Genomic DNA, 25092 nt, shown 5'->3' on the forward strand with positions numbered 1-25092 from the left:
TGGTGGGGACTTAGCCTGTCTAATGTTCCTCGCGGCCACTCTGCAATACAGAGGAATGCGGAGATAAGCAGAATTTGCTGCCCCGTGCCACCTGGCCAGAAACAAGTAAATGCCATCAACTGCTTTTTATTATATTCAGAGATGAAAAGATACGCAGACAGCAGTTTTCTTTTTGCTCTCTGTTGTGAAAAAGAAATCCAGTGACTTCCTCTTTCTCTTTTGTTTTTCTCACTTTTTTTTATTCCCCCTCCCCGTCGGTCCCGCTCTCTCGGCTTTTTCATTTCTCTCCCTGTGCGTGTAGATCTCTCAACCATGCATTTCTGGCGCTAAAGCGAGTTAAAGTTGAACTGCATCACTTTAATGTCAGACTCCATGTTTTCCACTACACTGACCTCTTTGTCTTCTGCTGCCTGCAGTTTTCCCTATCCTCCGCTCTCCCCTTTTTTCTTTATTCTCCAGTACTCCCTGTGTTGTGTGTGTGTGTGTATACGCGAGTGTGTCTGGCAGACGAGTAGATGTTAGGGAGTTACAGCGACCTGGAACACTCTGCAGCTTCTCTTTTCGCCATTTTCACATTTTTCTTCAATCCGTGTATTTCTCTTCCATCGCGTCTGGCTGCTTCTCTTTCTTCGGTCCGTCTCCAGTGCTAAGAAATATTAGCATATCATTGCCGTAAGGATCTATGTGATTCACAATTAATGGGTTTTTAATGGTTCCCCGGGCCTCACCATTATGTGGCTGGCCTTCTTAGCCTAATCCAGTGGGGACCATATGGGCAGCAGCCCGACTCCATACGCCGGACCCAGAGGTGTATTGAAACCAGTGGGGAAGCAGAGCCAGAGTGTATTTAAATCCAGAGGAGCTCAGGGCTTTATTTAAAAAACCCAAGAAAGTTTATTTGTTTGAGGCCCCTGAGAGACCGGAGCGAGTGCAGGAGGGCGATCCTTTTACAAAAGCTGGATTAATGGTCCACTTGGGTTCAAGGTGTGACAGTGTGTGAAATGTGTGTGTATTTGTGCATGAACACCGTAGATTTTACATATTTTTCTCCTTTTTTTAAAAAAATGCTGGATTTTCTGTTAGTTCCAGCTGAGGTGAGCATAAATAAGCGTCAAGTGGGCAGTGGAGAGACCACCGACGAGCCCGACTATCTGATCCATGTTACGAGGGCGGAATGGACTGAAATATCAGCAGAGTAAAATAAACATGACACTTGACACACTGACGGTGTTGGCATAGTAAATCCACAAGGATTTACTGTTGGATACTGCAGCACTCAGGTCGCCTTGAAGAAGAAGGTGTCTGTGTAGGTTTACGAGCTGCTGTCTGTTTGGATAAAGTCAGTAAATTCAGAACTAGATGGTAAGTTATTTCACTTACACCGTCCTTAAGCCTCCAGTTGTTTCCTTCTATCCTTGAAATTAACCACGGTTGTCTTTGCCCACAGGCAGAGAATTAGTCACTTTTTTAAAATTCAAATGACGGACCGTGCAAAGTTTGTGTCTGTCTGTCTTTAAAGTTCCCGTTAAAGACCAGAGTTACTTGATTCCTGGAAAGGCAGGCAGCTGGGACGAGTCCTGCACGGATATTTATTGGTGCTTTCAGTAGACAATAGCACTGAAATTGCGTTATGGCGTCCGCCGGCTCCATGGCGGGGACTGGTAGCTTCGGCTTCCAGTGAACACGCCCTGACTGGAATGGAGCAGCACAGCCTCCGAGAGGACGGAGACCTGTCTGATGACAAGTTTTGATCACGGCACCACGGGACTGAGTCAGCAAATGGGACCACTAACTTAGTTTCACGGCTGGCTACCTAACCAAGGCTATATTTTGCAGCGGTTACTTGCAAGTAAACCTATCCATCCAGAGTTCAGGCAGAGCAGCCAGAGGATAGTAGAGAAAGGGAAAACGAGAAAATATATATTTGTTTCCAGAAAATATGATTCAGTTTCACCCAAATCAATGGGTGAAGTTATAAAGCTGTGTTTTAGTGCAGTAATCCATGCCCCTGGAAAAACACCCCACAACCCATCCAAAGCAGCGTCATACAAATAAAGAAAGTCTTAAGTGGACTTGAAGTTTGCATATGCCTGGCGTACAGGTGAGATATAGAGGAAGAGGAAGGTGATTTTTGACTTCACGGGGACTTCAAGGGACACTCGCTTCATTTCATTCAATCAAGTCAACAAACGTCATCAGCCCCGCCCTCCATCCACGACAAAACTTTGTACACCTTCAGACTTTGTCCTTGTTCACTCTTCAGTAAACTCAAAGTGATCCAATTTGGAAATCCAATCCTTCCAGATGGACCTGGGAATAAATTGCTAAAGGTCAAACTATGTGGCCGAGCAGCTAACAAGCCAGCAGACCACGGTCAACACCTGAGTGGAAAGCAGCCAGAAAAGCTCTTTACTCATTACAGCTCCTGTCAATGGAAAGAAGATTAAAAACGACTAAAGACTGTGTCTCCTCAGTTCACGCACCTTTTTCCTTTTTCCATGATCCACTTAGGCTTTTAATGTAATGTATGTTATATAGAGGGGCTGTGGTTGTACAGTATGTATACAGTCCTCTCTCTCTCTCGCTTCCTTTCTTTCTTTTTGTTCTCTTTTTCTGTGTGTGTGTGTGTGTGTGTGTGTGTGTGTGCGTGTCCGTGAATGCCAGGCAGTGCAGTAAACTGCTGACGCGAGCTGTATGTGTCCCCTGTCCAGGTAATGGCCTGTAGCGGTACTGCAGCCCGGGGCCTGCCAGAGGAGGAATGACATTTACTGCCACCGTAACTAGCTCATTAGCCTGCTTCACAGCCTTTCTCTCTATTCACTCCGCAGAGGGTAATGAGAATAGCACTGTTTTACACTGCCCGTTGTCATTCTGCTCATGCCTTTCAAGGCTATCAAGATGGAACGCTCAGATTGTTTTGGGGGGAAATGGCTTCCTGTTCTCCTCTGCTTCTCTGTGCTGTTTTAGCGTGAGTGCTCACTCAGCCTGTCTTTGAGGAAACAATTGATGAGAGCGTCGAGTCTTTACATGAACTGCCAGTTATTGTACTCTAGGTGAGATATCACCGCTAAACACTCACCTACAGTGAGCTCATCTTTTAATCAGGCCCTGATCCAGGAGACTGATTGGCCCTATTGTTTCACGTTACAGACGACTGAAGTCTGCCTTTCACTCAAACAGACAAACACGCTTTCGCACACCTGCGTGCACACACCTGCACGCACTCGCACACAAACCTGCATCTTCATTATGCCTCTTTTTCCGTTGATTAGAGGGTTGTTGCGTGATGTTGATGTGGGACCGACTCGACGTAATCCTTCCTCTCCCTCTCGCGCTGCCTGACATTTCTCATTTCTTCGTTAGGGACGGAGGGACTGACGGAGAGCGGCCCAGAAGTAACGGCGGGCGAAAATGACGTGCAAATAGCAAAGATGTAATTAAAACGTCAACATCCGACTTACAGAACCAGACCTCCTAAGCGGCGGTTGCTGCATTCAGCCCTCTGCCGCTGTTGACTGACACGGGCACCAGCGCGATGAGATGTGTTTGTTTAAGAGGCGTGTGACCACAGTGACACACAAAGACACACACTGATATACTGTACACACACATACAAAATAACGGCCGACATGCGGGGCACAGTTTGTCCAGTCAGGCTGGTGTAAAAGCCCCGGGCCCGGGCACGTCCCAGGCCTTTGTTCCTCCCCTGTTTTCTTATTGATAAGGCCTGTGGGGACTCGGAGAGAAAGAGGCGCTGAGAGATGAGATTGATTAAAAATACAGCGCACTACAGTACAGTTCCAAACAGCACAAAAAAGCTTAGTCAAAAGCCCTCGTTGCATGGTCTTGCGTCTGCTTGTTGCAGCCGGTTATCCAGTGGCTCAACTGTCGGTCATGACTAAAAAACTGCCCAAGGCCTGTTTTCATACAGTCTGATCCCCCTTTGTCTTCCTTTCACTAATTGACTGTGTGCAAGTTTCTGTGTGAGTACGTGCGTGCATGCATGCGTGTGTGTGTGTGTGTGTGTGTGTTCCTTCACCACAACCGCCATATCCTGTGTTTACACCCTTAATGTAGCGGGTTAGACAGGGAGACTGTCTGTGACTCATAATGAGTTATTGTACCGCTCCTAGGAAAAGCCATTCGGAGGCATGACCGCGGGCGAAGCGCAGAGGCCTCTGCGTGTCTGCACTCTTAACAGGTATCAGACAGCATTACAGGTTCCCACAAGAAGTGGATTAGACAGCACATACTCGGCTCCTCAAAGTAAACACTCCTTCCTCCTTTCCATGCGTGTCAACATCAGTCCAGCGTGCTCCGGTTCTTTTTTTTGGTGGGGTTTTGCTGGGAATATGAAACACTCTGAACGGCTGTGCTTTAAAAAAAATCTCACGTGCTGTCAGTTTAGCTTAAGAAGAATCTAAGTCTGTTCTGTTCTTCTGACCCGGCTGTGTGGTAAGGTGAAATGAATCATTGTTGGCTCGGCTGTTTTCAATATTTACTCTAAGAAAGTAATGAAGCGACACTAAAACCCTGCTCAGGGACCGGCCGAATGAAGAGTTTTTCGGCTTCCCCTTTTACGTCTGGCACGAGACTATGTTTAAATAGAATCGGTTTCGGTGCCAAATGAGGTGCCCATTTGGCCGGCACCTCACACTCTACTCTTCTACAAAACCCACTAAAGAGGAAGTGTCCTCACCATGCAAATATGCCAGCTGTGGCTCTCACAGCAGCTAAATTCTGCTTTAACTGGTTTGGGCCTTTGGACCAGTGCCGGTCAGAATAGTCGTAGACTCTTTTATTAGCTTTCAGGTCAAAACAACAACAACGTAACTGCACGCTGTGTGTTTTTTTTATCCACACAGTCTTAGTTCCTGGCCTCCCCATCATTAAAATAACTGCTTATTTCAGACAGCTTAAGTAAGCTATCTTTTTTTTTCGACTGCTTTGTTAGCTCTGTGTCTGCTTGTATTTTCAGCCTACCAGTCTGCTTGCTTAATGACAGCCTTGCCTCTCTGACTTTCGCTGTGTGTAAGTGATTGCGGCTGTGTGTGTTTGCAAGCTTGCGTGCATGCCTGTGTTTGCAAATTTTTGCGGCGTAAAGTGACGAAGAGGTCGGTCTCGACTCTGGCAGGCTTGTTTTGGGGCTCTCTCGCTGGGGATTCGAGGGGTCCGTGTCGAATTGTACCAGGCTGCGTTAACTACACTTGGATAGTCCCATACTGAGCTGCTTTAACATGTATGAGAGTGGATTAACTTGAAGGCCTCGCTCCTCAGGCACACTCCGTCACAGATCTGTCAGACCTCTCGGAGACCCCTCACAGCACAGCTCTCATCTGTCAACAGGCAGTGCCCTCCTGACACACAGTGGAACAACGGCACGCACGCACACACACACACGCACGCACGCACACACACACACACACACACACACACACACACACACACACAGACGATGCAGATGTGTGGCGGTGGATGCAGACATACTGTACCTGCACCCACACGCAGAAAGAATATAAAAACGTGCTACACCAGTTGATGTTGCCTCGGGGACTCTATCTAAAGTTTTTGTTTCATCACATGAATTTTGTAATATGTTAGTCATTAAAAATGTTGCCTTCATTTCCTCAGACGCTCGGCGAACAGTAAACCGCAGCCTATCAGAGGCAAATACCAGAGTTCTTGTTTAATTTATGAAAGACAGCTGTCCGGGGTTGTAGAATGACGCTAGCAAATTGCTTGTGACCAAGTTGGACATATAATTAAATCATTCAATATGCTTTATCCCTCCAGTATGTCTGTGAGGTCATCCGATAAAATGAAACAGAATTAAATCCAAGAGAACAACAGACACACAGGCTTTTGTCTTTTGTCATGGGAAACAAATAAATGGCGAATACCATTTCTGTTTGTTCAAATCTCCTAAAGAATGGAATTTTTCCACTGAAAAGTGGAATGCACTTTCCTGGTACGCTCCATGTCTTGCCACACACACTCATGTGCATGCAAGCACAATTAGCTGCCTTTGGAAGATCAAAGGCGTAACACAGAAGAGAAAGGGTCCGATGCTTTCATTAACTTTAATTAGTACATTCTTATACCTTAGTTACTATTTATTGTCTGCTGTGTTACATCTCCAGGCCTTATGAAGGCATTAGAGGCAATTTGGTCTCATCTAAGACACTTACTGTATTGTTTGTGTCGTCGTAGTTGAGTAGCTCTGAGGGGCTTGCTCGGATACCGGTTGACCAAGCAACCAAATGGACAGATGAAACAATACAGTGCAGCGAGACGATGCAGTAATCATGATGGGGGCAGTCATGGAAAGCAGGACTGAACACACGAACGCACACACATCATGCATGTAGGCACTGATGCGCTACATTGTTTAAGCATAATAACACATTTTGATATAATGATTCTTCATACACTCTCTCATCTTTCATCACCCTAGGTGAAATATTAGGACTATAAGTGGGAGGGTCATGGATGTGTCGGACATGACCGTCATAAATAATAATGTTATGGATTCCAGAGGTCAATCAGCTGTCACACCGTATTAAGGGACAGGTGATTGATTTGACCAAAACATGATCGATATGTGACCCCCACTGAGACACACTTCTCTATACCTCTGCTGTTTAGGTGTGTGTGTGTGTATGTGTGTGTGTGTGTGTGTGTGTGTGTGTGTGTGATGTTGTGTGTCTGTGCGATGGGTTGCAGGCCAAGCTAGCGGTCATGGCCGCTCAGTCATCCGGGGAACTATGGGAGGCAGCTGCACTCCTCGGATCTGTCTCCTGCTCAGCGGGGGGGGGGGGGGGGGGGGGGGCGGACTGGGGTGAGGTGGGCCGAGGGGATCGACAGGAGGGAGGGTGGGTAGGTTAGAGAGGAGGGGAGGAAGGGATAGACAAGATCTCTGTCTGTCTGTCTGCCTGGCTGCTGGCTGCAGGCGGCGTGTCAGCTGGGCCTGTTCCCCAGACCCCCACCCCGCCATCGCAGCCTCTCTCCCCAATCAGTGATGGACGGATGGTTTGAAGAAGGAGGAGGTGCACGGCCAGTTAGTTCCACCCCACAGCGGCCTCCTTTATTGGGCCTTCATTGGGGATTATTGTTATTGAATTATGGAGGGCCTCCCTTCAGACCGATCCCTGGCAGGAAGTAGGGACGGCAGGCCTTCACACAACTGCTGATGTGTGACCCTCTTTTCCCGCCCTCATCACCCTCTACCCCTTCAGCCTCATAGCTTCAGCCAGCGTGCATGCTGTTTGGATCCCTTACATTGTGCTCACACACAAGGGCAGACACGTGCAGGTACACGCGCTCAGACACACACACACACACACACACACACACACACACTCAGATGGCAAAGGAATGCACCATTTATAGTCATTTGGCTTTCGGCTGGCATTACCCAAGCATTAAGAGAGAGGGAGAGTAAATAAATGGAAAGTGTGAGGTCGACAGATGAGGTGTATGAAGGGGATCATATGGGGAAAGCTCTGGGTGGGGGGGGAGGTTCCTGTGTTTCCATATCGCTGCCTGTCTGATCACCCCAGTCCATCCCCGTCATTGCCCTCAGGACTATGCATTCCTCACACCCATCGCCAAAACCCCCCCCACCCCCCAAACGCTGTCTGGCCCCCTCAGCTCCCCGAACCCTCACACATGTGTTCAGTGGAGGGGCACAGACCAAGAGACACCCCAGAGACTGAAAACTGTTTATGCATGTATGAACGTTTACACACACACACACACACACACACAAGAGCTCGCACACACACACACACACTCACGTCATCTGCTCAGCACCAGCTCCATGCCTTTGTAAGGAGTTGAGATTATGATTCCCTATTGTGCTGCACCCAGAGGATTACAGTAGGTGATCCTGGCTTTGCTGATGTCTGGGACCTACGTATATACTGTAGATTAGACACTGTAATTTTTATACAGTCACGTGATTGGTTGATGTCACCAAAACTATTATGGCTAGACACCAAAACTGAATTCTTTTGCAGCGCTGTTTAGCCGATTATCGTGAGGTAATCTGGTTAAAGACACACTGTTGGCTAAATCTGAGGGATTAACTTTATATCCAGCAGGAAACAGTTCATGATACGATGGCCGCCTCATTAATGTTTCCTCTTGACCCCCCCCCCATCACACTTTTCACATGAGATAGCTTATGAAGGGATTTAGTGACCTTTGACCTCAAGCAGCCCCCCACCCCTCTGCCTTAGTGGCTTTACACCTACATGAAAGAGCATATGACATCTGCGGCTTTGCGTTAACACCCGGGGCCTCCTCATACATACAAATTCTCCTCTTGGGACACCACGCAATTCTTAAGATCCTAATAACAAAGCTTGCAGTGTAAGATAACCAAACTCAACCGACCGCTTTGGCGCTGTTTACATAGTGAAACCTAAATTGAGTTTATGTGCATGGTGCTAAAACTTTCAGCTGTTCAGACGGCACACAACCCAGATTGTTTTCCTTACCCCTCCCAGGTACAGAGGGATATTCTGCACCCAGCCGAAACTGATCCCAACACTGTTTTCTCTGGCCCCCTGCACTGTACCACAACAGTGTGCGATGAGTATTCCTCTTGCCATCTGCAGCTAGTCTGTCCTCCTCTCTCTGCTCTCACACTCCACTTCACGCTAGGTGGGACAGTGAATCAAGTGCGTAACTCATTGCGAATGCCCTCTGACCTTTCCTTTTAAACAATCTCTTCAGGGAGGGTGTGTGTGTGTGTGTGTGTGTGTGTGTGTGTGTCTGAGTGTGTCTCAAAGGGGGTATCCACTGTCTGCCCCCTCGAAGACACAAAAAATACCTCCCCGGGTCTGCCAAAAACCGTTAACCAACCAAACACCCCCGTTTTCTCCTCCTCCCTCCCTCCCTCCCTCCCTCCTCCTCTCGTTGTGGTTACTTCCCACATATGGACACAGTTATTTAGCCTCTTGTTGTAGGGGAACAAAGAGAGTGTAAGCAGCGGTCAGGGGGGGGGAAGAAATGTAGACGCATTATATCAATGTGCTATGAATCCTTCCCACAAGGCCTCCACTCTTCTCATACCCCCTCCCCCTTTCCCCCCTCTCTGCCTTCAAAGATGGAAAAACAAGCCGCTAGGTTTGTGTTGACCCAAACATTTATGTGGTTGTTACAGTAAAAAAGAACAAGGAGGGGAGAGACATGCAGAGAAAAAAAGGGGGAAAAGAAAAGAGATGTATTTTTCCAGAAAGAGACAGAAAGCCCAGTTGTGGGATAACAGGAAGCCAGAGAGTTATGGGGGGATCTGGACCGAGGTACCAAAACATGGAGCCGTCTGGCCGGAGTCTGTGGTCAGCTCATGAAAAGAGGGAAAATGGAGAAAGCGGGTATTGTTTGATGTGGGTCTTACGGCTCGGTTTCTTTAGCTAATTAAACACAAAAAAAAAGGACACTGTCCCCGATCTGCCAGCGACGCTCGTGTTTGAATGGTACATTCAAATCAAGGTATCAATTACATTCAGCCTTGAAATTTGAATTTCAAAGCGTGAACGTGTGAAAGTAGATGAACATTCCCTCTTCGGAGAATGATCTCATTCTGAATCTGGCCTGAGTCGTGATAGAGCGAGAGTAAGAGAAAATGGCAGTGTACTGTAACATGCTTCCTTTTTGGATTTCACGGTCGTCTTGTATGCTTTTTGGCAGAAGAAGATTTTTTTAGTGTAACAAAAACCCTCTGCGGCCCCCGCTGCTAATGCTAGACATTACCTCACAAAAGTGGATTTATACAGAGGAAATGGCTAATCCCTCAGGTAACATGGGCATGAATCAGTCAGGCCAGACAGCAGGAAAGATCACGCTCTGCTCTCCTCTCTCAGCTCCAGACGCAGCAGAGATAGCCCCTCAGTGCTGCGGCTGTACTGTATATGTCGAGGAGAGCGAGAGGAAGAGCTGTCACAACCCTTTATACTTTCACTCTCACTGTAGCTCAAGGCTGCAGCAGAGAGTGGTGTGTGTGAGTGTGTGTGAGTGTGGTGGTAGCACTGCTGTTTGAGCAGGAAGGAATACGGGGTCGGGGGGTTTGTTGGTTTAATTTCCTCCCGGTTATGTGCCTCATCGGATAAAGAATAGACACTCATTTGCACACACATGGCCGTGTGCATGTGCAGGCAGACTCACACCCACATTAAAGTATTGCACAGATGCTAATACACCCCCAAGGTGCAGTCGCTGATAAGTTGTGGGGCACCTTGCTGCTTCCCGTCTAATTTTTGAGTTTCCTTAGAATATGCACCAATCAAGCCCAGCATCAGATTGTGTCTCCTCCCTCCGGGTGTTATTGCACATCCCCAATTTCTTCACTGCACACACCGCGCGCACACACACAAACTGGCTGGCTGCTGACCGGCACTAATGCCCTAATGGCGCTGTCCTACATACTTGGTACGCTAGTGTCTGTTGGCAACTTCACTCACCCGCCCTGAGCTGGAGGCGGATGGGGAGGAGAGGGGAACAAGATGGGAGGAGAGGGCTGTCTTCAGGCTGTCAGATACACCTCAACTCATTTCCCGTGCTCCTGCTGTAGTTTGCCACCGGGGCAGCTTTAAGGCTGGACCACCCTGTTCTGGAGAAGGAAGAGATTGATTTAATTATTTTTCATTTTGCTTTCATCCAAAGTCTTCCAACAAATGTTGTTAATGTATTGTAAGCATCAACATTTCTGAAGCAAAGTTATTTGGATAGAAAGACGGTCGGGCATTTTGTTGTGCCGCATGTCCATTTTTAAAATGAAAAACAACAGGCACAATTCATTCAGTCGCCTGTTGTGTTGCAACATACTTCAGAACTTGCACTTGCTGTGTTCTTTGTCGACAGCAGACACAGTTTCTGCAATTATAACGGTAACGACACATTGAATTTTCACAAGAATGTCTTAAATCTATCGCTTTAAACACATTTTTTCAAGTTTCTCTCAGTATAGCACTCATATGCGATACGCGCTGAAAGAGATACGAGTCACTATAATCATCCCTCCTTTCTGTAGTGGCCTTGATACCTTCGTAGAGCGCTTACACTTAAGACATGTGGAACAAAATTCACAGTCCTCGTTAAGTGCAAATTGCATTCCTGAGTTCAGCCGCAGCTCATATGAAGCTGCAGCAGACGCAGTCGGCCTAATTGCGTGTTTCAGAGTTACTGTGTTGTTAATATGAAATCCCCTCATTTTAGTTTCCCCGCACCGAGCTGCAGCAGAGTTATACATCCTGGCAAGTTTGTTGCCTCGGCAAAACATCGGCAACGAACCTACGTGTGACTGCCAGGACGAAGTAATAGGATACTCGGATTGTTGAAGCGTGCTGAATGCAATTTTGCACGGAACGAAGACTGTGGGTTTAATTCTTCCAGTGTTCTTTTGCTCATGACTTCAAATTTTGATTCGTATGAGAACGTATTTGTTACTACGTTCCTATTTAAAAAGGCTGCTTAGGCATTAAAGTTAATTCAGTTTCGTATTAACAAAGCTTCCCAATGTGCTGACGTGCTAAAACCTGAACACACCCTGTTTACCACATTTCCCAAATGTGACTTGCAGACAAATCGGAGGGCTTGTAGCTTGTCTCCGCTCTTCCTCAGTCCCATACCTGATGTCCACATGGCACTGCGTGTCTGTCGGCGTTAGTGTCAAGATGGTCTGACAGAGCTGGCCGGTCATTACAGTCCGCACCCTGAGCAGGGGAAGTGCCACTGTCTGGGCTCCTATTTATCCATCCATCCCCTGAAACCCTCCACTGCTCCCCACTCCCTTTGCATATGGAAGAGGGAAGCAGAAGCTTTGCAGTGTGATGGAGGTGTGTATTGACCCAGCGAGGCGATGAGGATGGAATACTAATAGGGTTAATAGAATTAATGGCGCTGTCACCCTTGGTTGGGGAGGAGTGCCAGGCTTCTCTCTGGCTGTGTGCAGGCTGATTGCTTTCTGCTTGCTGTAGCTATACTCCGGCTCTGATTCGAACTCCATCTCCCCGTCTCTCGCTCTTATTGTTATCTTCCATCTCTTTCCATCATTGTCTTCTTCCCTTCTTCCTCTCACCTTTCTTTACGCTGTGTCTTTTCTATTCCTCAGTTATTCCCCCTTCAAATAGATAAAAGCCACTCTAATAATGCACTTTTGTTGCAAATGTCCTTTGTTCATTGGGGTATTGATTTTATAAAGTGGTTGTGATCTATAAGTCTTTTTATTCCTTGTGTCCTTGCGGGGCCCTGATTTGTGTATGCGCGTGTGCATACGTGCCGCCCGTGTGTTTGTGTGTCTGTGCTTGTGTTTACGAGTCTGCGCTGGTCCTGAGGCAGGCAGAGTGTGTGTAATAATGGAAGGTTGACATTTAAAGCAGTGTATTTAGTACCGCTGAATTAGCATACTTTAACTGGCTGGTCTATTCCTTCTGGAGAGAAGCAGGCATTAAATCCTGACGCAAGATTGGTGGGCAATTTTAAAGAGCTTTAGTGAAGATTCATAGACTACAAAATGTGCTGGCATCACACACACACGCACACACACTCACACAAACACACGCGTACACACACGGTCCTCTCTACCTTCTCTGTCTCCCTCGCCTCCTTTTTCAACTCGCTCTGACCCGACTGTGTGCTGCTCGTCTATTCTGCATACACAGCACTTTCCTCTCCTGCCGCTTCGGAGCATGTGTATGAGTTATGAGGGGATGAGAGAGGATGAGGGAGTGTGCATGTGGGTGTGTTGGGAGGATAAAGGAAGATACTCTGTCACCAACACATGTCTGTACTGATGAGCATCTCTGATCCGCCGGTCTACAGGAAGATGCGGGGCCCTGTTGCTGTTTTGCATATATAACGCGCAAACGGGGAGACGCAGTCGACGCGGTCTCTGTGTATACAAGCATGTGCCTGTCTGATTATGTGTTTGTGTTGTCATAAATGTGCAAAGAAATATTGATACCACAAGACCACAAGTCATTCCTCACAGTGTTTTCTAATTAGCAGGCTAATGAATCAAGGCCTGGTTTGCCGCTCTCACATAGAAACAGACATGCCTGAAAGTCATTAGCTTGTTTTATGTGCAGACAGCATTACACATGCTCGCTTGGACATACTTTACCGAGTGGAAGTATAAACGTCAGCCGGGCCACACAGGCTCGGCTGAATTATTTATGTACAGTGGAGTTATTTTTTTAATTCAATTAGAGATTAGTTCTGTGTGTTCTGTGCCCTCACAGACACTTCGTGTTTAAATACATTGATCTCATTGGTCGGATAATTGGGCCACATACAGACGCACTAACGCACACAGACGTTGTCATTAATGTGTGTAGTATAGCATCAATTATGCAGAAGTGCTGTAATGAAATAAATCAAATAAAGGCTTACTCGTCTGATTATTGCCTGTCAGACAATGTAAAATATTGTGTTGCGCAGGTTGCATTATTTAGGAGGATATTTCATCACCTTAAAGTCGGCAGTTTTTTTCTGATGTAACCCTTCAGAGAAAGAATATCTGACAAAGTAGTGAATTTCAGCAAATGTATTGAGTATTATAGTGTGTGATATGTGCAGACAGGATGACACTATGCATTAATGTATGTAAGCATTGGCCACCTTTTGAATTCATACTCTCAAATACACAAATACAGGGCAGCATATTACCATGGGAACCGCTGGCTGCACAGCTAACTGAGCTAACTAGCTGACAGCAGTTACAGTCAGCGGTCCTGACTGGGACAGGCCATGGCTAGCTTGTTAGCATGCTAACTTTAGTAGATGTTTCTGCAACACGATACATGATGTCAAAACGCGTATTTCTTCACATTCTGTTGAGAATTGCAGTTATTTCTTGATTAAAAAAAAAAATAAATAAATCTTACATATTGCACCTTAAAGGTCGCAACTGTTAATACTATCAAAACGTGGCGACACTTACCTGTGGCTCGGGTGCAGTTGCTGAGTCACGTATGGTTGGGACTGATCCTTTTACGAGGGTTGATTTTTACAACCAACAACAGAGCAAATTTGCGTGTCTAGCTCTGAGCGACGACATTGCTAAACACTGCTATCTTACCGCTGGACACACCGACCTTCACCTCGGGGATGAACGCCTCCGGCAGGGAGAGGCAGGAGTGTTCTCGGCCTATGAAAATCACTCCTGTCGTTACGTAACGACAGGAGCTGAATCTGAACAGCCTGTAGGAGCCCCGTTTTACCAGTCGGTGGGCTGCAGAGACCATGCAGGACTCGTTTGCTTTCCTCATTCTGGGAGTTGATGGGCTCAGGGAGGACCAGTTTATATATGTAGAGACCAGAGAAAACGTGTTTTTTATAATATGGGACCTTTAAAATAAATTCACCATATATTTGTTTATGGTGCCTGGTTGACGGGCAGCCCTGACATTATTCTTATAGAGTGCATGAACTAAAAATATGCAATTCCAAAATGGAAAATGTGAAGAAAACCCTTCGTTTCACCCGAGAGAACAAAATAAATGAACGTGCCGACACCACGGTCACAATGTCGGTGTCGTAGCTGCACCAAAAAGCTGTTAAACCACGGAGATAAATCAGGTTTAACTGCAGTCATGACCCGACACATCCTGTTTGTATCCTGAGAGAGTGTTTGTGCCGGAATGCCGGTGCTTCCTGGCAAACTGATGTTACCACATGTTCTCACTCGGGACGACCCAGCGCTGAAGTCCCTCGAAAGGACCTCGACTACAAAAAATGATCCGCTCCCTCTCTTGAACCGGCTCCTCTCCTGAGCCAAAGATGGTCTAAACAATAGCGATGACATAACAGTTCTTTTATATCACACACACACAGACGCGCACATTTACGCAGACACACACTTTCAGTTGATTCCCTGCTGATCTCGTGCCTGAGGGGAGAGCGGTAACCATGGCAACCGTTGTCCAGCACAGGGGTTTTGGCCTGCTTTTTCTTGTGAGCATGTTGAATGGGGTCAGACAATCCGACCCCCTCCCCTCAAACTCATCAGTAGCATCACTGTCTCCCTGCAGAGGACTGATTGGATAACCCCTGTCCCTCTCAGTTCATCCCTCTTTCTTATCCCTCCCCCCTCCTCCTCCTACTTACTTTCTGTTGGCCCACAGAGGTTAAAGGTTCACAGTGTGGTGTCCATCTTACCCTCGTCTCTTTGTGGAAACCTACAAGAGGAGCTCTAATTATCCGGTGGCTGCTGGGAAACTTGGTGGGTCAGATGTAATAGGAGGTGAAAGGTTGTGACATGCGTCTCTATGGTGCTATGTGGTATGGGGTTGGTTTTTATGGTATTGGTGTGATGTCATGTAACAGAGTAGGCCTGCTGCTGTCCTTAATAAATGTCTGCATTGGTACTTGGTCTGATTGATGGAGTTCATATTGTGTTCATGTGATAAAAGCTAGGGTGCAAATGTTTTTTTTGTGAGAAAAATCTTGTGGTACAGTGCAGATTTGAATAGCCAAGGTCTTTTCCAGTCAAAGATTCACAGAAAAAGTTGTACCTTGCCCAGTCAAAAGAAAGCATGAGGAGATTTTTATTTAGAGAATTTTATTTCTGACATTATCTTGTGTGGTTATGGGTGATACTGGGGCAGCATCAGCAAAGACAAAAGGAAAAAAAGTGACCGGAGAACAAAAAGTGATAAAGCAAAAACAAGAGTCAACCTTGGATATTCATTCATCAGATGGAGAGAAACACGTCATTTGAAAGTACTTGGCGCAGAATAACTTTTTACCAATAATTGAATAAAACACGGAGGGACGTCTTCTTGTCCTTGAGTGTTTATTGAACAAAACAAAGAATGTGGACCACAGTCTGCAGAGAATGTGACAAATACAATCTTTTTTACTAAGTTTTTCTGTCTTACCCCTCCTTCTTAATTGTTTTACACCAATGGGATCTTGCTTCCCGCTTTAATACACCTGACAATTTTCCTCATACGAGTCACAACTGACCAATAACATGAGTTTCCCTATCTCCAAAATTGATCCTAAACTGGCCCTCTTCCTCCTAGTCAGGAATATTAATAACGAAATGACTAATACTGAGCAAATGACCCTGTTCAGTCTGGGCTCACAGACTTACTTTTCATCTTTCCCTCATTGGTTTTCAAAACGGATGCACTCGCGAGCCGGATCAAGATCTTTACAACAGGAGTCAGTGGAAACACATCTGCTTTTGTCCACAGGGGGCGCTAAAATTAACACAAAATGAAAGATCCCTGTAGTTGCTTTAAGTAAATTGCAATGAAAAATAATTCAGGAGGCTGCATGTACACAAAACGACAGTGACCCTTTGATGGATCGAGGATGGCACCTAAAATAAAAGACCTACGTATCGTGCAGGTTCTCTCAATGTTTCCATCTTTCGAGGTTATATGATTGCAACTCTGTATCTCCCCTCATCCCTTCTTTCTGTCTGTCCTTCACCTCTCCCCGGGCCCCCTTCACGGTCGTGTCTCATCACATGCCACGAGCTTATCCGTAATAGGTCCAACACATGTCAGAGAGGGCCCGCATTAAAGTGGCCTTGATGAAGATTTCATTGAGTGTCACAGCCTCACAGCAATGTAATGCATTCATCAGTAGCATGCTCACTCGCCACTGTCAGATACATCTCGGCGATATCAACCCCAGCATGAAATGTATAGGGAGGTTACTAAAGCTCGCACGCATTACAGGTGTAAAAAAGGTGGGCTTGATTGAAGTGCTTTTATACTCTCATTTGCTGTGCGGATCCCGCTGGCTATAATTTACCACTATCTCACTTCCACCTGCCAATCTCGTCCCACATTTAAATCTCACAAATCCTGTGGGAGAAATTGAAACGATTTCAGCTAATTCGCCCCTCACCTGAACCTTTTCCGAGCTACTTTTTGATTCGCGTATCTGTGTGATCTACTTTGAAGTGTGCCGAGGGAGAAAACAGAAGGTGTGATATTTTCTTCTGGTTGAGACTGTTTGACATTCCTGTAATAACTTTTTTTTTCTAACCATCAGTGCCTTGGCTCTGTGTGCTGCTTGTAATAGTTGTGTGCCTGCTTTGTCCCTCGCTTATTTACTCACATGAAATAAGTATAGCTTTTCTTTCTTCCTTCAACACGTTAGACCTCCACCTGTGAAGCATAATTTTCCCGGCAGAGAAGGCTCCATTATTAGAAAGTCAGGCTTTTGTTCAGAGGTATTTATTGCTACTGATGTAGTTATTAAATATAACTGTGAGAACATGCGTGTGAGCATGTGTGCTTTTTTATTTTTAATCATCGTTTAAGCAATTTATGTGTTTCCATCAACATATTTGTATGCACATTTTAAAGGATCGTTGGTATCAGTATCAAATCAATCAAAAAGAAGTTTTGCACACACTTGAGTTTATGTTAATGCACAATGCGAGATTGAAACACCTTTTCCGATTATGTCCTGACATAGTGAACCTTTTAAGTCACATGACTGATCAGCTGTTTCTGCTCAAAAGAAGAAGAAGGAAATGAAGAAGCTGAATCTGATTCCTATTCCAAGATGAACTCCTACATTCCCTCATAGATGACCAAGACCTCTTTTTTTTTGTTTCTTCTTCTTTGAGGTTTGTTGGCAGTTGGCAAATAACTGGTTTTGTTTGCGGTTCACAACCTCCGCTTCTTCTACTCAGCCATGCGTAACGTAGCCTAAGCCACCATCTTTTGAGGAAACTGCGCTTTGCGTTGCCTAGTTTACTCTCTCCAAACACTGTGGATGATAATCTTTCTTTGTCTTTTTGTGCAGCATTTCAAAAGTTTGCTGTAAGATAGAAAAAACCCAGCTTCTGTGAAGGTGCCGTCTGTACATTAAACCTCAGCTGAGGCGAAGTAGTTGTCATCACCAGGGGTGAAGTGTGAATGCTGCTGTGTCTCTGTTGGGAGTAATTTTTCTCACCTCCCCTTTACACTTTGCCAATTTTCATCCCAGCTCATCTTCTCATCTCTCTCTCTTTCTTCTGTTGGATCAGCCAATAGAGGAAAACTTATTGTGGTGTCAGCTGTTTAGTTCGTGTATACAAACCATATTTCTCCCGGTGTCATCTGAGTAGAAACAGTGGCTTCTCCGCACTGGCGAACCCCATTTTTGAGGGCTAAGCAGAAAATCCCTCCTACCACATCCCTTCATTTTTTTTTGCTCTCTCTGAACCTTCTTGGCCCGCGTCCACCACCATCACGCTGGCCCCCGCTCAGTGTTTTTATGTGGAGCTAAATATAGGCCTCGCATTGTGCTGCTGTGCTTAATATGTGTGTTTGGGCTGATTAGAGTCGAGGCCTGATCTCATCCTACCGCAGACCCCTAATGCATGCCGCGGTCGCTGGTTTCTATTTGGACTCGGGGGCAAACAGGGGAAAGTGCTGATATAATCATGTTTAGGGTTGTGAGTTATGCGGCCGAGAGAGATGGCGATATTACAGAGCCAAAATGGAATCGAATGAGTCTTGGATAGAGCTATTATAGGGACTGCTGTTGTAAGATTGGTTGTTAAGACTGGCTGGGAATCAGACTAATAGGATGTTTGCTTTCGATATTTACTGACGTTCAATGATGATAAAAAACAGTGTCATTCGAATGGTTATCATGTGCGATTTGTCGCGTAGGCTTCTGTATTTCTGTCCAATCAGATAATGAAAGATGTTGTACAGGAGGGTGTTCAGATCAATAGGCTTTATCGTGCCTGGCCAGAAATATGCAGTTATTGCACCTTGTATTGACTCAGAGCCGAGGTCATTTTAGGAGATATTGTGCCACCTTATGAGCAGAGCTGAGTCTTCTTCCTGCCCTTCTCCCATCCCCTACGTAGCCTCGTTCACCTTTTCCTCACTTTCCCTTCAATCTCTACATCTGTCCACTTTCCTTCCCACTTCTCTCTTCGCTCTCTCCCTGTCTTCTCCTATATTCCTCTCCTCCATCAACCAGAGAGAGGCCTCTCCGACCTCAGCCTGTCCGATGAAAAGTGGCACATAGCGCATATAGGCGAGCAGGCTAACGTACGCCTTATGGGAGCTTATATTGTACAACAGGAACAGGGAACAAAAGAGACGGCGTGCTGGGCTGGTGGGAGCCATCACACACACATATACACAGCACATTTCTACTTGCCGCTCGCTACTGACACCAGAATTCTTCAGCCTGACACTGGTGATGGATTAGATGCGTTATCGAGGCGGAGAGAGGCTCCATGTTTTCTCCCAGTGCGCTGGGGAAAGCAAGTGAGAGAAAAGAGGGAGAGAGAGACACACACACACACAGGCGGCTGAATAGCCAGTACCTATTCCACCTGAAGTAAAGCAATACAATAGCAGTCTGCTACATTTCAAGCCGGGTTTCCAGGACAGACATGTGAAAAGATAGAGATAGTGAGCCTGGATAGTACACAGTGTTCTGCCAATTGTCAAATACAGCCAGTTGATTTGTATCTACGTTTGTGTGTGTGTGTGTGTGTGTGTGTGTGTGTGAGAAAGCTCATTTATGTTCATGCATGAGCCAAGCACTTGTGTGTATGGCCGTACATTCATGTGCATTTGCCCCTGTTTTTCTTGTTAGACAGAGGAAAATACGGAGGGATTTGTGTGTCTCACTGGTATCTGATTTCTGGTGTGTTGGTGATAACCCTCCCCCCTCTCCCCCTCTCCCCACTCCTCACGGTGACTCATACTACCAGTCCACTCGCACTGATGCACCCCTAACTCACGCCCAAAGGGGTCTGACTTCATCCTGCGCTGAGCGTTATGCATCCATCTCCAGGGGCATGGACAATGGATCTGTCAGTACACCTCATACCCCAGTGTCACCCATCTTTCACACCGCCATGTAACATGCACTCTCACACTCACACTCACATACAAGGCTCAAGGATCTATTTGTCATGAGACAACACAGGGTTTCATAATGAAATGAGTGCTTGTAAGTCCTTCATGATACACAAACATAGTAGATTTATTTAGGCTATGAACATACTGTATATATACTGTATATGAACAGTTATATAATTCTGTAGTGCATTTTGTAAATCAGATCATCAGTGATGTAAACACAGAGTCCACCTCTCCTCTATCGGTTCTGAACACGGTCCGTCCGTCAAGTGCAACAGCTTTATCTGGGATGTTGTGGTGGAGACAGGTCTCTGTAAAGATGTGGGCACGACAGTCTCTGATTTCCAGTTGCTTAGTCCCATTTCATCCCAACACTTCCCTGCCACCGGCCATTAGCCAGCAGCAGCCTTAAATCCAAGCTGGATTAGCATGTCTCTTATCCCGACTTTCTTTCAGTCTGGATGGGCAAAAGACGCCGTGGGCTGTGGTCGTTCCAAAACTGATGCTTTCTTCTCCGATGCTGATACATTTATTTCTGCCATAGGCAAGAAAATGTAGCGAAATTTGAAGGAGCTACCAGCCGCTGCATCCACATGCGCTGCTGTTGCTGTACAACATGTATACAAACGCTATATCACAATAAGGTTTTCATTGGCTTCACTGCTTTCCTTACTAAAATATACGTCTCCTCCCTTTTCCCTTCACCATAGCATTCGCCATGAATCTTGAGTCCTTACACATGTGAATGTTGAATATGGAGGGGCTAAAAGCAAAGGACAGTTTACAAGTATGTAGGAAAAATGTCTTTCTCTCTCTCACAGTTGCGTTTGCAATGCAACCGATGTAGTGAGAGCACCCGGCTGTCACAGAAGCTTTTCAAATCATGGATGCCTCCTGACAAGCTTCACTGGCTCTTAAAATGCTGTCAGCAGTCTGTCACCTGTCATCTTGGCCAAGGTACCAACCAATCTTAGCATTAAATTCAAGGCCATTTACTGAGGCTGAGATCGGTCCTATCAGACTTATTGGACTTGATTGGATGAGGTTTATCATGGTCATTGTCAGATCCCTCTGACTTGTGTCTTTTTCAGTCTGCATGACCTGACTCGACTACAGAAGCTCCCCCCTTTTCCTCAGCAGAGTGCAGTCTCCTCGGTGGTGTCTCTGTAAGGGGTCATTGCATTGAGACAGAGAGCGAGAGAGAGAGAGAGAGTGTGGGGGTGTTGTGCTTTCACAGGATCTAATCCAGTGTGTGGGATCAGCCAGATAAAGGCAATGCCTATCACTTCAACATCCAAGACTGTTGAACTGGATTAGTGTAGATGCAGGAGATAGCTGCCAGATAGGTTACTTAGGGAGTTCAACTTTCACTCTCCACTCTCCTACTCTGTCTCTCTCTGAGCACAATATGCTACTGAGTTTCAGCGGTAACAGCCCAATCTCCCTAAAATCAACTCCCATTATTCTATTCTGGTAGCGAGTGTAGGTGGAAGACCTACAATTTGACTTAATCCTATCCTGGTACAAGGTGTTAGTGTGGAGCGTGCTGTACACCGTGGTTTGGTAGAGGTTCCCATGCGTGGGTTACAATCCGCTCTGCCAGCTGAAATACGGTGGTAAAATAATGCACACCCTCAGATGGACTTGTATTGGTGTTGGCAGGCCCGTGTAGACATGTGCATCCTGTTTCAGAAACACTAACCTCCCTCAAGGCTAAGGTTAGAATATAGCTTTTTTTTTTTTTTTTTTTTTCAAAATCTGAAAAGAAAGCAGCTCTCAGGTAATAGTTAGCAGCTGTGGCCATTAGAGGAGAAACATTCTTTAAAAAGTGAGTGGTAAATGTTGAACAAACACTTGGAGACAAGCTGTAAAACAGAGACCAAATCAGTAAATCAGCAAATCATCCCTCACAGTGTTTTGCTTTTAAAAAAAACACGTGTTTATATTAGAATGTTTTCCTCTTGGACCTAAATTTAAACACTGTCATTTAATTTCTCAATTACGTCGCATGCAGTGTAGGATTGCTTGATTTGGAAACCGTTCATTTTGGCATTTTGCTTATGTTGCGTAACGGTGTCCACGAGGGAACCTGCAGTTTGCTTTTCCCTTTTCCCTTTCCATCTCCGAGCAGCGGCAGCCACAATGCACTGCAAACACGCATTTGATGCACTTTTACCCTGGATTTATTCAGCACTTTTCACTCAGCAAATTGCTTCACACAGACTCACACGGTCGGGGATCCAGTGTCTGGCACTGTGTTCAAAACCAGTGAGACCAAGGGAGAGAGAGCGATAGAGGGAAGAGGGAGAAGGGCAATTTGAATTGGAGTTTGGTCAATCTTCAAACGTTTTTCCAGGGTGCTTACATGGACTGATCAAAAGCACCCCACTGGCACAGGCCCTTGTAGCCACAAGGGGAGTCCTCTGATGCTGCTGCCATGGCTTCCCTGCTGGCCAAGCCCCCCTGCTTCCTACCCGTTTATGCCTGAATAGGTGCTGTGACATAAAGTTTGTACATAAAAACAAACGCTCCTTTTAATGTTTATTTTCTTGCAGAATGATGAATTATAAGACACAGGGTTGCATAATGAAATGAAAGTTTGTAACACTTTCATGCTACACAAACATACCTACATATATACTTAAGTATACACCAAGGAAATGATTCTGTGGTGCATTTTTTAAGTTTGCATTTGATTGAATGTAAGCAACGGCAGAAAGATGGTGATGATAACATGGTCAGCATTTTCACATTCAAAGTTAGACATCTGGGAAACATCCACCTAGAGTGCGTATGAGCATCAATGATGTAAACACACTGGGAATGTCGGCTGGGAATACAGTTCACCCTCCCAGTACAGCAAGCTTGATCTGGGATGTTTTGGTGGAGACAGGTCTCTGTAAAGATGTGCTCATAATAGTCTCTGATTTTCCTGTGGTTTGGCCAGCGGAGTCCTATTTCTTCCATTTAATTTCCATTACCGACTCTCTTCCTCTGCTCCCTGGGGTGGTGCTGGATTGTCAAAAGATGTGCAGTAGTCGTCCAAAAGTCTGCTGTTCTTAATCCAAAACCTGCGCTTTCTTGTCCAGTGCTGATGAACAGTAAAAAAAAAAAAAAAAAAAGGCTGCTACATCTGCATGCGCCGCCGTTGCCATGACACGACAGGTAGCGTTTAACAAAATGTTGATTCATACTTTACAGTAAGGTACTGCAATTAAGAAAATGTAGTCCAAACTTATTTAAAGTGATGAAAGTGGTTAGGCTTTGGAAAACTAAATATGGCAACCCTGAATGTGCTCCAGGATTTATAACCAGCTCATTAAGAAGTCCTCCTACTTAGTGACGCCTGGGGACATTTATTTCTGTCCTTACTTCTCCAGGCCTCTTTCATAACGTTCTATGTGAGTCTGTTTGAATGTGTTCGTATATTGGGGATATTGTGGTTTCTGGCCATCATTTTTTTTTAGACATTCGAGACAGCACTGTTTTGTGTTTTCACAGATATTAACTACACAGGGCCATGCTGCCCCAGGGGAACATGGAGAGTGTTTTTCAACACTCTCATCCATCTTCACCTTTTACTCCCCTTGCTCACTTAACTCAGTTGCCGCTTCCAGACACTGGCGATAGAGAGAGGCTTGCTAATGGCTGTGGTGTTGAAATGGGGGACCGTGTTAGACCGGGGCCGAACCAAGGCCAGGTCTCTGGGGCGGCAGGCGTTGTTTCTGTGGACGGGTCCTCCTGAAATAGAAGGGCAGGAAAATTGTCAGAGGGGCTCGAGGGTATGAATCCAACCTGTTAGCAGCCTTCTCACCCAGCCAGATAAATAATGCAGGGTCAAATGGGGCAGAGAGGCGATAGGTTTAAGTACCTGAGAGAGCAGGCGAAAGTAAAGTGATGCTCAGGAAATGAATGTTTTTGGGCCTGAGAGTCGCTTTCTCAGGTGGTTAGATGCTGTAGGCTGCTAGAGCAGTGGCGTGGGAGTGAGTGAGAGCCTGTGGTCAACAGATGGAGTTTTCGACAGAATTATTTTTGGTCCGGTAAGCACTGGTTTCTCCATTCACTCCATTGCAGGGTTTTCATTTTCCTCTTCTCTTTTTTCCCCCTCCCACTCGCCCACCCAGAGGTGAGCCTACCCTGCAAAATACTTCAGACTCAAGTCACCCACCTCGCACACGTGCACGCATTTCTTCACTTCCTTACAATGTTGTGGGTGTGTGTTTGCGTCTGCATATGTGCGAATGTAACACACTTTGCGAGATTTACAGCTACTATAGAAAAGCCGCCTCCTAATGTGAGAAGCGACTGGATGTGTGCGTGTGTGTGTGTGTGTGTGTGTGTGTGTGTGTGTGTGTGTGTGTGTGGCGGGCTGGTGCGAGTGCTTCTGCAGTGCTTGAGTGTCAGCTATTTTCTCTCATATACAAAAGAAGCAGAGATTGAGAAACAGATGTTATTGGTGACTGGGGAGAGGCAAGGTCATTCATTATTTATCTCTTTGTACACACTTCTGCACAGCTGATTAAATGTGTTTGCTTAGCAAGACAGTTAACTGTTTAGTTAATGCAAGGCCTGGTGTGTTAGAGCTTAACAAAGTGTTACACCCCCTGCCTGGAGAGTAGTCGGGGTTTCGTCCTGGACGCGCTCTAACACAGCCGTGTGTCTGAGCGTCTGTCTCTGGCCAAATGTGAATTTAGAGGCCCCTGGACAACGGTGAGAGACGGTACGTAGCGATCTGATTTAGATGAACTGCAGGCGTGCAGGGGGGAAGGTCGGGTTATCTGGTGATCCCCAGTGGCTGCCTGCTAGAACACATATCACAGCATGACCGACCGCTCCTATGGGTGCACACACACACACACACACACACAGTGACACAGTAGTGAACAGAACAGCGCTGGTCTGGCCGTGCGCCGGCATACTTTATGGATGAGCATATTTGCTGAGGTCTCCCTCCACGCTGCAGTGTCAGTAACCAGATGAAGACTGGCACGGCCCCCACATCCTGCCTTCTTCTCCTCCTACATATGGTTTTCGCATATGTCTTCTTCTTCGATGTTTGGATTAGCTTGCCAAGGTCAGACGTAGGTCAGCCGTGGGAAGGCTCAACCACTTTGAGCTCTGGCCCTTAACTGTGCCGCCTGCTGTCGTGTACTCAGCTAACCCTCAGGCTTTGAAGGCGAAGCTCTGAGGGGCTCTGTGCGGACTTACACCGCGTTTCTTTTACTTGACCGTCCAGCAGTTTGAC

General features: G+C 46.1%; 1 protein-coding gene across 3 annotated transcripts in view; it reads left to right on the forward strand.

The window, feature by feature from the left end:
• plxna2 (plexin A2) overlaps window positions 1-25092 on the forward strand; it is a 183286-nt gene that overhangs the window by 48036 nt on the left and 110158 nt on the right. The gene's annotated exons all lie outside the window — the stretch shown is intronic.

Source organism: Pagrus pagrus, assembly GCF_965226575.1.
Source record: "Pagrus pagrus genome assembly, chromosome: 11".
Taxonomy (NCBI): domain Eukaryota; kingdom Metazoa; phylum Chordata; class Actinopteri; order Spariformes; family Sparidae; genus Pagrus; species Pagrus pagrus.